Source organism: Quercus suber, unplaced genomic scaffold (assembly GCF_002906115.3).
Source record: "Quercus suber isolate HL8 unplaced genomic scaffold, Cork oak 2.0 scaffold_10, whole genome shotgun sequence".
In the NCBI taxonomy this organism is placed as follows: domain Eukaryota; kingdom Viridiplantae; phylum Streptophyta; class Magnoliopsida; order Fagales; family Fagaceae; genus Quercus; species Quercus suber.
In genome coordinates this window covers 599,382-613,133 of record NW_027069476.1, presented here as the reverse complement: position 1 = coordinate 613,133, position 13,752 = coordinate 599,382, and the positions used below count along the sequence as shown (strand labels likewise).

Sequence of the window (13,752 nt, the reverse complement as noted above, 5' to 3'; positions counted from 1 at the left end):
CTGCAGGACCAAAGTGCTTTGGATGTCATGGGTTCGGACACATGAAAAATGAGTGTCCTACATATCTCAAGAGCATTGGGAAGAGCAAGGCACTTGCTGCAACTCTAAGTGACACTGAGCCTGAAGATGATTCCGACAATGAGGATGACGGAATCTTAAATGCCTTCACCGCCACAGTCAATCCTACTAAAGGGATTGTTGAAGAAGTGGATGAAGAAGAAGAACTGGTGGAGTCAAAATTTGAGAAAATGGATGATCAAGATGATATCCATTCAGCCTATGAGAAGCTTTACAAGCTCTCTGAAAAGCATGAGAAATTATACAGGCTGGCCACCAAGAAGCTCAGTGATGTGGAACTTGATCGTGAAGAGTTGTCCACAAAGTTTGATGAGGCGAATCAAACTATTGGAGCACTGAGATTTGAAAACACCTTTTTGGCTGAGAAGACCAAGAAGCTTGAAGCAGAGCTGTTTCAAGTCAGAGCTCAACTAGAGAGGACTTCAAGTGCAAAGCTTGATGAGATGCTTAGCAATCAGAAATCTGCTTCGGATCGAACTGGTTTGGGGTATGGTATTTCTTTCTCAAATACTGCTTCTACTAGCAATACTGTTTTTGTTCCTCCTGCTAATAATACTGAAATTGAGAATACTGATGTCAAAACTGAATTAGCTAGTGAGAACTTAGACAAGGGTAAATCTATCTTAGGAGCACCCCCTAAGCAAGATAAGAAAGATGATAAAAACCCTAGGGCTAAGAAGGCTAACTCTCAAAAGCCTAAACAAAAGAAGCAGCATCTCTGTCATCATTGTGGAGCTGCCGGTCATACTAGACCAAATTGCTATAAGTGGTTAGCCACTCAACAGAGCAATGGCGTGATAGCATCTGGAAACCATAATCAGCTTCAATCCTCTCTTGCTCCTCTTGGAGATCTTCTGAAAGCCCTCATGTTCCTTTCGAACTTGAACGGGTTAAATTCTTCCCCCTCACCGCCGGTTCAAGGATTCAATCAAAGGAAAGGCTCTTCCAAGGTGTGGAAGAAAAAGGACTTTAAGTGATTTCATCACTTTCTTTTTCCTTTTTGTTTTTCTGTGTTTTGCATTGCTTGTGTGTTTTGTTTTTCTGCTGAGTCAGTCTAGTTTTTGCATTATTTTGTTTAACATGTTTTGTGTGTTTACTTTCAGTTTTGTTTATTTTGTTTTTGATTTAAAATAAAAAAAAAAAAAAAAATCAGATAAATACAAAAACAGTGTGTGTTTTGTGTACTTTGGTACTTGTGTACCTTGGATGGCCAATGAAACAAAGTTTTCTAAACTTTGTATCTCTTGTAGCTTAGATGAGCATCTCTATGCACAACTAAGCAAGTGAGCTTTGTGGCTCTTGTTTGTGATGAGTAAGATTAGGTTATCTCTTAAAACTTAACACTCATATCACTCTTTTTGACGGGTAGGACTAGAAAATCCTAAGAGAAAGGCATAAATAACCATCTCACCACTGGTGCCCGCCAATCATAATATGACACCTGTATGCTTCGGCATAGCAAAAGTGCAGTGTCAAAGACATTCGTATGCTTCGGCATAGCAAAAGTGCGATGTCAAATGCTTAACATCTTGGGTATTTCTTTTCTCTCTTTTATATACCCATGTATGATATGCTAAAATAAAAGAAAACATGCAAAGAAAATAAAAAGCAAAAAGATTAAAAATGCTTTATATATGGTTGCAAGCGTGTATTCTAGGAGATGTGGGAGTTATAGGATGTACCTCGAAGGTGATAGTCCCCATCAAACAGTTATGATTGTGTGTGAGTTAAAAGTTATTTTCTCATATCTCAGATCGTCATAACATTTATACACATATGCAATCTTGCGATGTTTTTCACACACAACACGCAATATTCTTTGCTACTTTTGATACATGTGCAGGTACAATGTGATTTGGCCATCACAAAGGTTTTACATGTGCTAATGTATGCTCACTAAACTGTCATAACTTGTTTTTGAAATATAAAATTGGTTAGACTTGTTTAGTGTGTGTGTGTGTTTTGCATGATCCTTGTGCTTATTTTCTTGTTGAGAGATGTTTTTGAGAGGTTTATATGTTGAGTGGATCTTTGGTTGAGATGTGTGTTGGATTGCATTCATGTCTGTGTTTTTCCTTCCTCGAAAAACTGGTTTTTACTGTTGGCTCGACACCTCCCTCGACACCTCCTCGATACCTGTCATCTGTCGAGCTTCTCAAGTTGTTTCTTATCGCAATCTCGACACCTCTTCGACACCTGATGGATCGATCGAGAAAGTCTCTGTCCCCTCGATAGATTCTCGACACCTGATGGATCGATCGAGATTCACTTATGCTGTTTGAGTCTTCTTTCTCGACACCTGTCTCGATACCTTGTGGATCGATCGAGATTTCTTCTGTCTTCTCGACAGCTTCTCGATACCTTGTCGATCGATCGAGCTTCTTGAATCTGCATTTGGCCTTGTACCTCGATACCTCTCGATACCTGCATCTGTCGAAGGCATTTTTCTTCGATACCTTCCTCGACAGCTTCCTCGATACCTCTCGACACCTCAGCTGTCGAGAATTACTGAGGTGCCTATTTAAGAGCAGATCGCGATTTTTCACTCATTTCTCTCGATCTCACTCGATCTGTCCGTGGCTTCTCATCTTCCAAACTTGATTTTCTCACTCAAATCTTCAACCCCACTTGGATCTTGCTCATTCCTTGCTTCAATCTCTTGGTAAGATCACTTTTCCCTTCCTTTTTCATGCATTTCATGTTTGAAAACCTAGTTTTTGGGATTTTTCATAAAAATTTGGGGTTTTTCAAAATTATTGAGTTTTTCTTCAAATTTTGGGTTGGGTTTGCACTTAGATGATTTCAAAATGTCATACATTGCATTTCATTTGCATTATAATGATATTTACATGCATTTAGATGTGTGCTTTATGTTTGTGTGCTGCTAGGATTGGATTGGGCTGAGCCCATGATGTTTTTTTCTTTTCATGTCACATGCTCATGCATTCCCATGCATACGTACTTGTTGTTCAACATATTTGATATATTTGAACTGTGTTGGGACTTTTCTGATTGTCTCCCTCTCTATCTTTTTCTCATTCTTTTACGTTAGTCGTGTCTATGGCACCCAAACGTAAATCTACTCCTGCTCGGAACCCTCTGCGTTCTGGAGCTTCTACTTCTTCAGATACTACTCCCTTTAACATTCGGTTCCGTGATGGAGATGCTCATAAGGCATTTTCGGAGAACTTTTCTAAACGAGGTGTTCATTCGGAACGCCACGTTATTCTGGCGGACTTCGCCGATACTGACCTTCCCTCTGTCATTAACAGTAGGGGATGGGGGTCACTGTGTGACATCCCGGTCACTTGCCCTCTCGTGCTGATACAGGAGTTCTACTCCAACATGCACGGGATTGATCTTTCAGTACCTCATTTTGTTACTCGCGTTCGAGGTATGCGCATTCCTGTCACACCGCAACTTGTTGCGGATGTGCTTAGAGTACCTAGGATAGAGTTTCCAGATTACCCCTCTTGTGAGCGTCTGAGGACTGTGTCCAAAGATGAGCTCATCTCTGCTTTTTGTGAGCGCCCTGCTGATTGGGGTGAGCATCAGTTCACATCATGTAGGCCTTTTGCTAAAGGTCCTAGATTCATTAACATGGTGATGACTTTTGTTCTCCATCCTCTTTCTCACTATAACTCTATCACAGAGCCTCGTGCTCGATTTTTGCTTTCTTTGCTTGAGCATCTTACCATAGACTTCCCTTCTCACTTCATCCGATCTATCATAGAGGTCTATCTTGATTCGGCGTCCCGTGATAAGCTCATCTTTCCTTCTGCTATCACGCGGATTCTACGCCATTTTTCTGTTCCCTTTCCTGTGTCCGACCACTTCACACACATATCTGCCATAGATGCCGCTACCGTAAAACGTAGTGAGGCGCAGTTCAGGTCGAGACAGCCAGGTGCCACTCCTCCCTCCCGTTCAGCGCCATCCAGATCCGCTCCATCTACATCTGCTCCTTCTTCCTCTTCGAGCGATGTATCCCTTGGTGATATTATGGCGCAGCTGCAGCGCATGGACACTCGTCTTGATACACTCTCTGCTGAGTTGTATCAGGTGAATGTTCGTGTGGGTCGTATTGCACGACGGCAGGCGATCATGGGTGGATTTGCTCCAGAGGCTACTCCTTCACCATCTACTCCAGCAGCGTCAGATTCTGAGGATGATGAGGATGATGATGATGATGATGATGGGGATGCTAGCTCTGCCGATGAGATGTCTACATGACACTCTACCCTTTGTCACTCGTGACAAAAAGGGGGAGTAGTTTTGGGCTATGAGAGTAGTCATCTTAGGGGGAGAGTTAGTATAGGACATTTTTGATAGGGGGAGTGTTGTCATATTTTTGAGGGATGTAGTGAGGCTATATGTATTTTTTTCTTATCTCTTAGATACATTGGTCTTGTATATGAGGTCCTTTGACCATTTTTACATACATTGTACTTATCTTATCTCTTATATATGTTGATGTATGTTTCTTTCACCTCTCTCTTCATGTGTTGTTTCTTTTCTATCTTTATACACATGTTCTTTATACTTGTATGCAATCTATTTATTTCTGTTTCACACAAGATGCCTTGATGAGTTTTGTTTAAAGTGTTTCAGAAATACAGGTTGTCAAAGTCTACTTATCATAAGCTCTCTTCTTGCAAAGTTTTTCAAGAGTTTGTGTTAGGATAGATTTTATTGTATTCAACAAGTGAATATGAGTTGAGTGATTTATGACTTCTCTCATATGCTCATTTGTTTGTTGTGGTTTTGTCACGGATTGCCAAAGGGGGAGATTGTTAGGACATATATGTTTTAACTTGTTTAAGAACATATGTCACTTAGTTATGTAAATTGGCTAATCCTTTGACAAAACGCACTCTGCTTGTAATTGGGTAGTTCTAGGTGTTTTTAATACTTCAAGAAACAATGTTTCAAGGTCAAGTGTTGAAGTCATCAAGTCTGTCCAAGAGAAAGCAAGTTGAAGTGCAAAGTTTTTAAAGCTCGACACCTCTCGATAGCTACCTCGACACCTGCTATCTGTCGAGAATTAAAAAGTCAGAATTCCAATCTGATTTTCTTGGGATCCGTGAATATGTTTTTGGGCTTTCTTTTCTTCTAACCCTAAACATATAAAAGGATTATTTTAAGAGCCGTTTTGGGTGACACAAGTTGTATTATCATTGAGCAATCTCTGTTTATGCAAATTGTGCTCAACAGACAAGGTTCTTGACCTAGTTCATCTTCCATCAAGAAGTTGCTGTGTATTTGCACCATAGGGTTTTGTAACCAAGCATCTTCCTGCTATTCATCATGTGGATGAACTGAAGAACTTTGCAGCCAACCATTCTTCCTCAAGTTGGTGTTCTGAAGTCGCGTACTTGGATCCGCGCATTGGTTAGTCACGTACTTGGGAGCCGTGCATCAAAGGTGGAGACTGTCACTACAGATCAAGTCCAATTGGGTATTGGGGTAAGGGTTCAACTGTAGGTTGGTAAGGTACTTGGGATTCCTTTACTTGTAACCGCTTGATTTGATAATAGTGGAGTTTCGGGAGTGGTGACCTGAAAATCACTCGGTGGGGTTTTTGCCATTAGGGTTTTCCCCATTCGTAAACAAATCACCGTGTTATTTATTTTCCGCTGCATATTTAGTTGATTGGTGATTTGTTTGTGCTTCCATAAAATTGCATGATTAATTGATTAATTAATTACTTGGCTAAATCAATTAATTAGGGTTAATCACAAGGGGTCATTCAAATTGTGACCAAACAGAGAAGATTAAGTGGTGCCGCACGAAGTTGGTGGCATGGAGTCAAGAGGTGTTTGGTAACACTAAAACACACTTGGAGAAAAAACGAGCTTCACTTAAGGATCTGACCAACCTAAGGTATGGTGACAACCTAGTACAGATCAACACGCTGAGGGGAAAGATAAATAGCTTGCTCCACCAAGAAAAGGTGTTTTAGAGACAGAGATCTCAGGCTATCTGGCTCCCTGCAAGTGATAAAAACACCAAGTTTTTCCATAAATGGGCAAGCCAACGACGGTGGAAAAACCATATTGATGGGTTGATGGATGTGGATGGGATTTGGAAAACAAATTTGCAAACTGTGGGTGCGATAGCAAAGGACTACTTCAAGACTATTTTTGCTACATCACACCCGAGTAATGTGGATGAGGTCCTAGGTGTGGTGGATGGTGTAGTGACGGAGGAAATGAACCGGTCTCTAAACCAGACTTTTGTGGGTGAGGAGGTGAAGCAAGCTTTATTTCAAATGCACCCATCAAAGTCATCGGGTCTAGATGGTATGTCTTCCTTCTTTTTTTAGAAATTCTAGCACTTAGTAGGCGGAGAGGTGACAAAGGCAGTGCTATCTGCCTTAAACTCTGGGCATGTCTTCACCAAGATGAACTTTACCCATATCTTGCTCATACCCAAATGAAAGGACCCTCAAGCTATGTCGAACTACCGCCCTATCAGTCTAAGTAACGTGGTAAGTAGGATAGTATCTAAGGTCTTGGCCAATAGAGTGAAACCTATCCTACCGAATATTATCTGAGACTTCCAAAGCGCTTTTGTTCCAGATAGATTAATCACTAACAATACTGCAGTAGCATACGAGATAGACTGCAAAATAGAAGGCAAGGTAAGATTGGACACATGGCGGTTAAGTTAGATATCAATAAAGCATATGACCATGTGGAGTAAGAGTTTTTATGAAAAATAATGTTAAAAATGGGTCTCTCGGACATGTGGGTGAACCTAGCTATGCAGTGTGTTTCATCGACAAGTTACACAGTATTGATTAATGGAGAACCCCGAGGTTTCATCTCTTTAGCCTGATGCATAAAGTAAGGTGATCTCTTGTCACAATACTTATTCATGTTTTGCGTAGAAGGCTTATCTGCATTACTTCGAAAAGCTATTGAGGTGCAGCATCTTCTCAATTATGCCAAAATGGTGTTAGAATTTCACATCTGCTCTTCGTTGATGGCAGTTTACTATTATATCTGGCCACTTCATCTGAGTGCACTCATCTTCTAGATATACTAGGTTCGTATGAACAAGCCTCAGGCCAAGCGATAAAACGGCAGAAAACAACTTTATTTTTCAGCCTAAACACTAAGCAAGTAGTGAGAAAGGATATTCAACGTATGCTTAATGCCCAAGTTATGCCAGAGTTCTAAAAATATTTGGGTTTGCTGATGGTAGGGGACAAGAACAAAATGAGCACCTTCAAAGACCTTCAGGAGAGAATAGCTAAGCATGTTACTGGTTGGAAGGAGAAGTTTATTTCGAAAGCAGGGAGGGAGGTTTTGATTAAAACTATAGCATAAGCCATACCGACTTACTCGATGAATTTGTTCCAGCTGGCGAAAGCTCTTTGCAGCGATATTAACTCTATCATAGCTAGATATTGGTGTGGACAGACAAGTAATGAGAAAAAAAATTCACTGGATAAATTGGAGGTTGTGTGATCCAAAGAAAACTGGTGGAATGGGCTTTTGTGATATTCATGCATTCAACTTGGTGATGCTAGCGAAGCAAACATGGAGGCTACTCAACCATCAAAGCTCACTCGTCTTCAGAGTTTATAAAGCTAGGTACTTTCCTGAGTGCTCCTTCTTAAATGCTGGTTTAGGGTGTAACCCGTCATATGTATAGAGAAGTTTGCTGAAAGCTAGGAAAGTCATTTTAGTAGGAGTTAAATGGAAAGTGGGTAGTGGAACCACAATAGAGATCACGCACCATCAATGGCTGTTGCGACCATCGTGTCTCCGTAGAGAGGGACCTGGACTGCTGAAAGTGAGGGAACTAGTGGATAAGGATACTAAAGAGTGGGTCAGAGCTAAAATAGCCTGCTGGTATGAGCCTCATACTTGTGCTGATATTCTAAGAACACCTTTGACCAAATTGCAGACAAACGACGTGTTAGTTTGGAAAGAGAACAAATCCAATGTTTTCTCCGTTAAATCCACGTACTCGGTGGCACTGCGTCTGCTTTACCCCTCAATTGAGGACCAGTCCATAACTACAGCAGATGGGAGACTATGGAAGGCAATATGGTCCCTTAATACTCCCCCAAAAGTTCGTATGTTCTTGTGGCGAGCATGCTCTAACATCCTGCCTACACGAGCCAATCTTTACATGAAGATAGTACATTTGAATCCTTCTTGCATAGTGTGTAACCATCAAAGTGAAACAATCGAGCACATCCTCTGGGAATGCCCTTTCGCTCATAACGTTTGGGCATTGGTTCGTAGGAAGATCCAAAAGAGCTCAGCTGTGGCCCCTGATTTCTTCCTTTTAACTCAACAGATGATGTAGCAGCTGCCTAGGCTTGAGATGGAGCAATGGGCTATGATCGCGTTGGCTATATGAAATGCTTGCAATAAGTATTGCTTTGAGGACACCCAAGCTCATCCAGAGGTTATTTTAAATGGAGCAACTTCATTTCTGCATGAATACCAAGCTTTGATGGCCAATCAGCAGACATGACAATGACTACTCAGCTTTTCTTTTTATTTTATACAATTTTTTTTGCTTATGGCAATGTGTAGTATGTCCTTGTCCTGGTGTCCAGGCTATTGTGTAAGCCTGCATGGCCCAGGACCCTTCCTTACACCTTTTTGTACTTTTGTTCATTTAAATATACCAATTCTACCTTTTTTTGGTAAAAAAAAAAATTATCAACTATCAACAAGTTTATTATACACATTTTAGTGTCTTGATATATGACTTTATATGCCATGTGAGGTGGCAGTAGTATTGTATATGGACTCATGGTTGCATGCGTACTTGAATGAAGTAAGTAAATCCTTGAACTCGAGAGAACAAGATCCTCTTTGAAATGTACCAATCATAATTTTGATTAAATATTACAAATTTTAAGGTATATCGAGTGCTACTAATAACCAATAATATTTATATACTATGGTTTCTTAGTATTGTAATTATCTCCATTTAAAAAAAGAAAAGAAAAAAAAAAAAGAAGACAATTATCTTATTACATAAAAACTAGGAAATGTCATGGGTTACAATAGGAGAAACATCATCCTTTCTTCTAACCAAACCTAGAACTTCTCAATAAACTATACTCTCTTTGCTAATGCATGAGCTAATACGTTACCATTACACTTAACATGATTAAAGTAAGCTTTTCTAAAATTCAAGGCTAAGGATTTGCAATCTTCAATCACATGACCATATTCTACAAAACATTCTTCTTTTGTCTAAAGTAAATTGATGATGAATTGTGCATCCCCTTCAATAATGACTTCATGAAACCTAATTTCTACAGTAGCAAGCTATGGCTTGACGACATGCCATTTACCTTTTAATGTCTTGGTATCATTTACACAAAAAGAGGGGGTAAAAAAGGGTCATACTAAAATGGTGCATAATACCATACAGCACCTTAATAATTTATAAGTTGATAAAGAAATCATACCACTTGGAATCAACCCATAACATACTCTCTAGTCTCTTCTATTAATTTGTTAGCGCATAGAAGAGGTTAGTTTTTTTAAAAAAAATATATATATTTTCAATCTTTTTATCTTCACAAAATTAATCCTATAGTGTGGGAGTTTAAGTGATAGTACTATGGGAGTTTAAGTAATAGTTCAATGGTAATGACATTTGTTAAGTTAATTTTTTTACATAACTTTTATGTTAGCTGTATTTCATGACAAAATTTTTGTAATTTCATTAATTTATTTTCTTGTATTTTGTGGGATTTAATTATAATGGATTTAGTCTTAAGTGGTGAAGATTTGCTCAAGACATTAGAATTCACAACTAACTTGGGCTACAACACCCGCGAAGGTCACATGAGAAGCACATGCCGAAAGCTTAAAAGTCAGTGTATTTCACGAGTAACTCGTGACTTGGCTAAATCGTGAAGTGACCCCTGAAATGCTCAGACAGCTGGAATTTGTGTGTGACTTTTCCTATCTTTCACTCACACTATATATACTCTCATTACCCACAAAATTGTAAATGAGCTATTAGATAGAAACCCCTAGAGATTGAGGTTTTCACAACACCCACCTTTTAGATAGAGCTACTCATCCTTAAGTGAGAATTCTTTGTAGTCTCTTCTTTTCCCCTCTCCCATTGGTATGGGAGTTTGAGAGGAGTTTTTATCCAAACACAACGCGCACCCAAATTAGGTGTAGAGAGTGTTTTGGAATTTGAGAAGCATTGTGTCTTTGCCAAAATAAGTCGGAGAGGCTTGGCGATGCAATCATGCGATATTGCGAGATTTAGGAAGCTAGTGAAGACAAGACTCGGTGAAGTCCATTAGTAGCTAAAGTTATGAAGGCTCAAGTACTTTTGGTAGATTAGACTTTGAGGGTCTTTTTGGTATCCTTGTATTCCAACTTATTCACTAGTGAATCATTTCGGTTTGAAGGGACGTGAAGAGGTTTTTACATTAAGTTTTTCGGTTTTCCTCTTCAATAGCACATCGTGGTGTTGTCTTGAGTTTGATATTATTTTCCTTACTGCCCTTTACATTTAAGCATTGCATCCTCATGTTCATCCATGCAATTTTTGAATGCTTTGGTTAATTAATTGGCTAATTACATATATTCCACTTTAATTGTGTTTAGCCTAAAATTAATCTAGCTGTAATTAAAAATTGAGGGTCTAAATTAGTTCTAGCATTTATACTATTGAGCTTTCAACATTCTTTACTGTGTCTTATTTATATGGTTTTGAAGCTTACCTCTTCTTCCCGTTAACTCTCTCTCTCTCTCTCTCTAAAATATGCCTGAAGTAAAGTAAAAAATTATTCAATGTTTTTTTTTTTTTTTTAAGAATGAAAATTACTCTATGCTTCATTGGTGATGTTGAGCAACTTCATCTTTATCTTTCTCCCTTCTTCTTCTTAAAATTTAAATAATAATAATAATAATTATTATTATTATTTATGAGAGCAGCTTCAACTTAGGAGAATGTAGAAGCCTAGAAGGTTGTTTGGAATTGTAGTAGGGCCATTGACAATTCTCTACCAAATGGTAATAATTAACATAAAAATGTTATTTTCCTAAAAAAAATAAAAAGGTTATTGTGGAGACCATTTTTGTTGAAGGACCAATAGTTTGCTTGTAATCCTTAGCTCAGAGTCTCACCTTAGAAGGCTCTGTCCGCTTTGGGGAGCCAAGCCCTCACGGTTTTGTTACGAAGGGGTGGGATTGTCCCACATCGCCTAAGTAACCCTCCCACTCATGCAATGGACAAGGGCATGAGTGGGAGGGTTACTTAGGCGATGTGGGACAATCCCACCCCTTCGTAACAAAACCGTGAGGGCTTGGCTCCCCAAAGCGGACAGAGCCTTCTAAGGTGGGACTCTGAGCTAAGGATTACAAGCAAGCTATTGGTCCTTCGGCAAAAATGGTCTCCACAGTTATTATATGTCTCAGCAAAAAAGAAAAATGTTATATTCAATGTACCATATACGGATATATGACAAAGTCTAAGAGCAACTCTAGCAATACATGCAAAACCAAAATATTAGCTATTATGGAGAATGGAACCCAAAAAAACAGCTCCAACAGCTTTTTATAACCAAATTTTTTTTTGGCTTATGAAACAGTAGCTATAGAATTTATTGGATTAAAATATTACCCATAGTACTATTATATTAATTCTTTCTCTCTCCTCCTCCGGATTTTTTTTTTCTCTCCTTCTCTTCCGTTGCTTTTTTTTTTTTCCTCTCAATCTCTCATTCTCTCCCTTGCCGTTGCTTCTTTTTCTCTCCATTGCTTTTTTTTTTTTCTCTCATTCTCTCCGTGGATTTTTTTTTTTTTTTTCTCTCATTCTCTCCGTGAACAATTATTCTCTTCTCTTTTTCTCTTTTTGCTACAAAGGGTGATCTGCAAATGAAAGAAAAGAAAAGAAAAGAGAATCGAAGCAAAGAAAAGAGAAGAGACACAGAAGAGCAACAAAAATGTTTTCCTCCATTTTTTTTATTTTTCTCTTTTAACCCCAAAAGAAAAGAAAAGAGACACAAAAGAGAATCGAAGCAAAAATTGGGGAATTGACAAAGCTCCTCTTAGCAATAAGCAACAAGCAATCAGTGCATAGCATAGCATAGCCTAGTCACGTTGGTGTTACCCCCAATTTTTCCACCATTCCACAATTAACGTGGATCAAACTCATCTCACACGCCACTTGTCCTTTCTCTTCCGATCTGACCACCAAAAGCCTTAGCTATCACAAAATCCCATAAAAAATTTTCAATTCTTTAAGAGAAATAGAAGAAAAATATTAACAAATGTTCATCATCGTCATCAACTTATAGCATATATAAATTGAGAAATTGAGAAAGAGAGATAAAGAAAGACCAAAGGATGCAGCGACGGAGTCCTCCGAAGCACAGACACGATGGGACTTCGCCGCTTCCTCTGGCAATGGATTGGAGTCCTCCTCCTCCTCCTCTCTCTCTCTTTTCTCTGATGTGAAGAGTAAATGATGTTGCTGGAAGGTTCTTGAGGAGAAAAAGAAATAAAAGAAGGGGGATAGAGTACATGTGTGTGGTCCGTGTGGAGGAGAATGAAATGAAAAAATAAAAAATTATAATTGAGAAATTCTACCACAATATTTTCACAATAAATTTTAAGTAAAAATTGTTATTAGTTAATATTGGCGAGAAAAAAAATAATTTCAGTGGTGAGTTTAAATTAGAACTAGTAACAACTTTCCACATAAATTTTGTTGTAAAAGTATTGCGTAAAATGTTGTGGATGTAACACTTCTCATTTAAAAATATAGTTGTTAAAAAAAGAATAAATGATGATAAAAAAAGAATAAAGAATGAATAAAGAAATAATATTTAAATGAAATAAAGAATGTGATAGAGAATTTGTTGGAATTGTATTTGAAAAAGTGAGTAGGTAAAAGTTAAATGTCACTGTTCATTCTCTAAACAGTACAAAAATTTAGAGAAGCTGTTGGAGATGCTTTAAGGAATTATTGAAGGAAATCAAAGTCTACAAACCCTATCCTATATACTAATATAAGTTGGATTCAATAGTTTACTTTACACGTTGCTTTGATACGTTAATTCCAATAAATTTTAAATCCTACCTGAATAAAAAATTTGATTACTAAACTTTATTACTAATAATTTATTTTAAGATTTTGGGAAAAAAAAAATTACTTTACATAAAACTCTACTAATTAAAATCCATGAAATTTAAAATTCTACCATAACTAAAATTCAATTACCAAAATTTTCATTTAATTAATTATTTAATCATATATCATAATTTTATATTTTAATTATAAAGAAACTTATACACTCTACAAAGTAGGTCAATATATATATATACTAGCCTCATCACATGCGCTTTGCACGTGCAATGAGTTTTTTTTTTTTTTTGGTCTAGTGTCATAATTTTCCTTTAAAAAAAATTGGATAAGTATGTTTTGAAGACATTGATTAGTAGTAGAGTGTTCTATTTTGTATGCATTTTAATTTTTAAGTGGAATTGGAGATATATTTTTATTGGGTTGTCCTCAAATTTTTTTTTTCTTCTTCGGTTAAATGTAAGGTTTAGAGGTATTTCTGAATCACATATAAGTCTAGTCCAAAGAGGGAATCCTCTTATATAGAGTATAGATATAATGTCATAAAATATTATGTAACTAACTAATTATTAATATAGT

At 37.8% G+C, this 13,752-nt stretch overlaps 1 long non-coding RNA gene across 1 annotated transcript; it reads right to left on the bottom strand.

Annotated features, from left to right (window-relative positions):
• Positions 1-12,021: 12,021 nt before the first annotated feature.
• Positions 12,022-12,652, bottom strand: LOC136069606 (uncharacterized). The gene is made up of 2 exons (XR_010630824.1): positions 12,429-12,652; positions 12,022-12,294 (listed from the first exon to the last, which is right to left on the bottom strand). It is a non-coding gene; the product is annotated as an uncharacterized LOC136069606 (long non-coding RNA).
• Between the last annotated feature and the right edge of the window lie 1,100 nt (positions 12,653-13,752).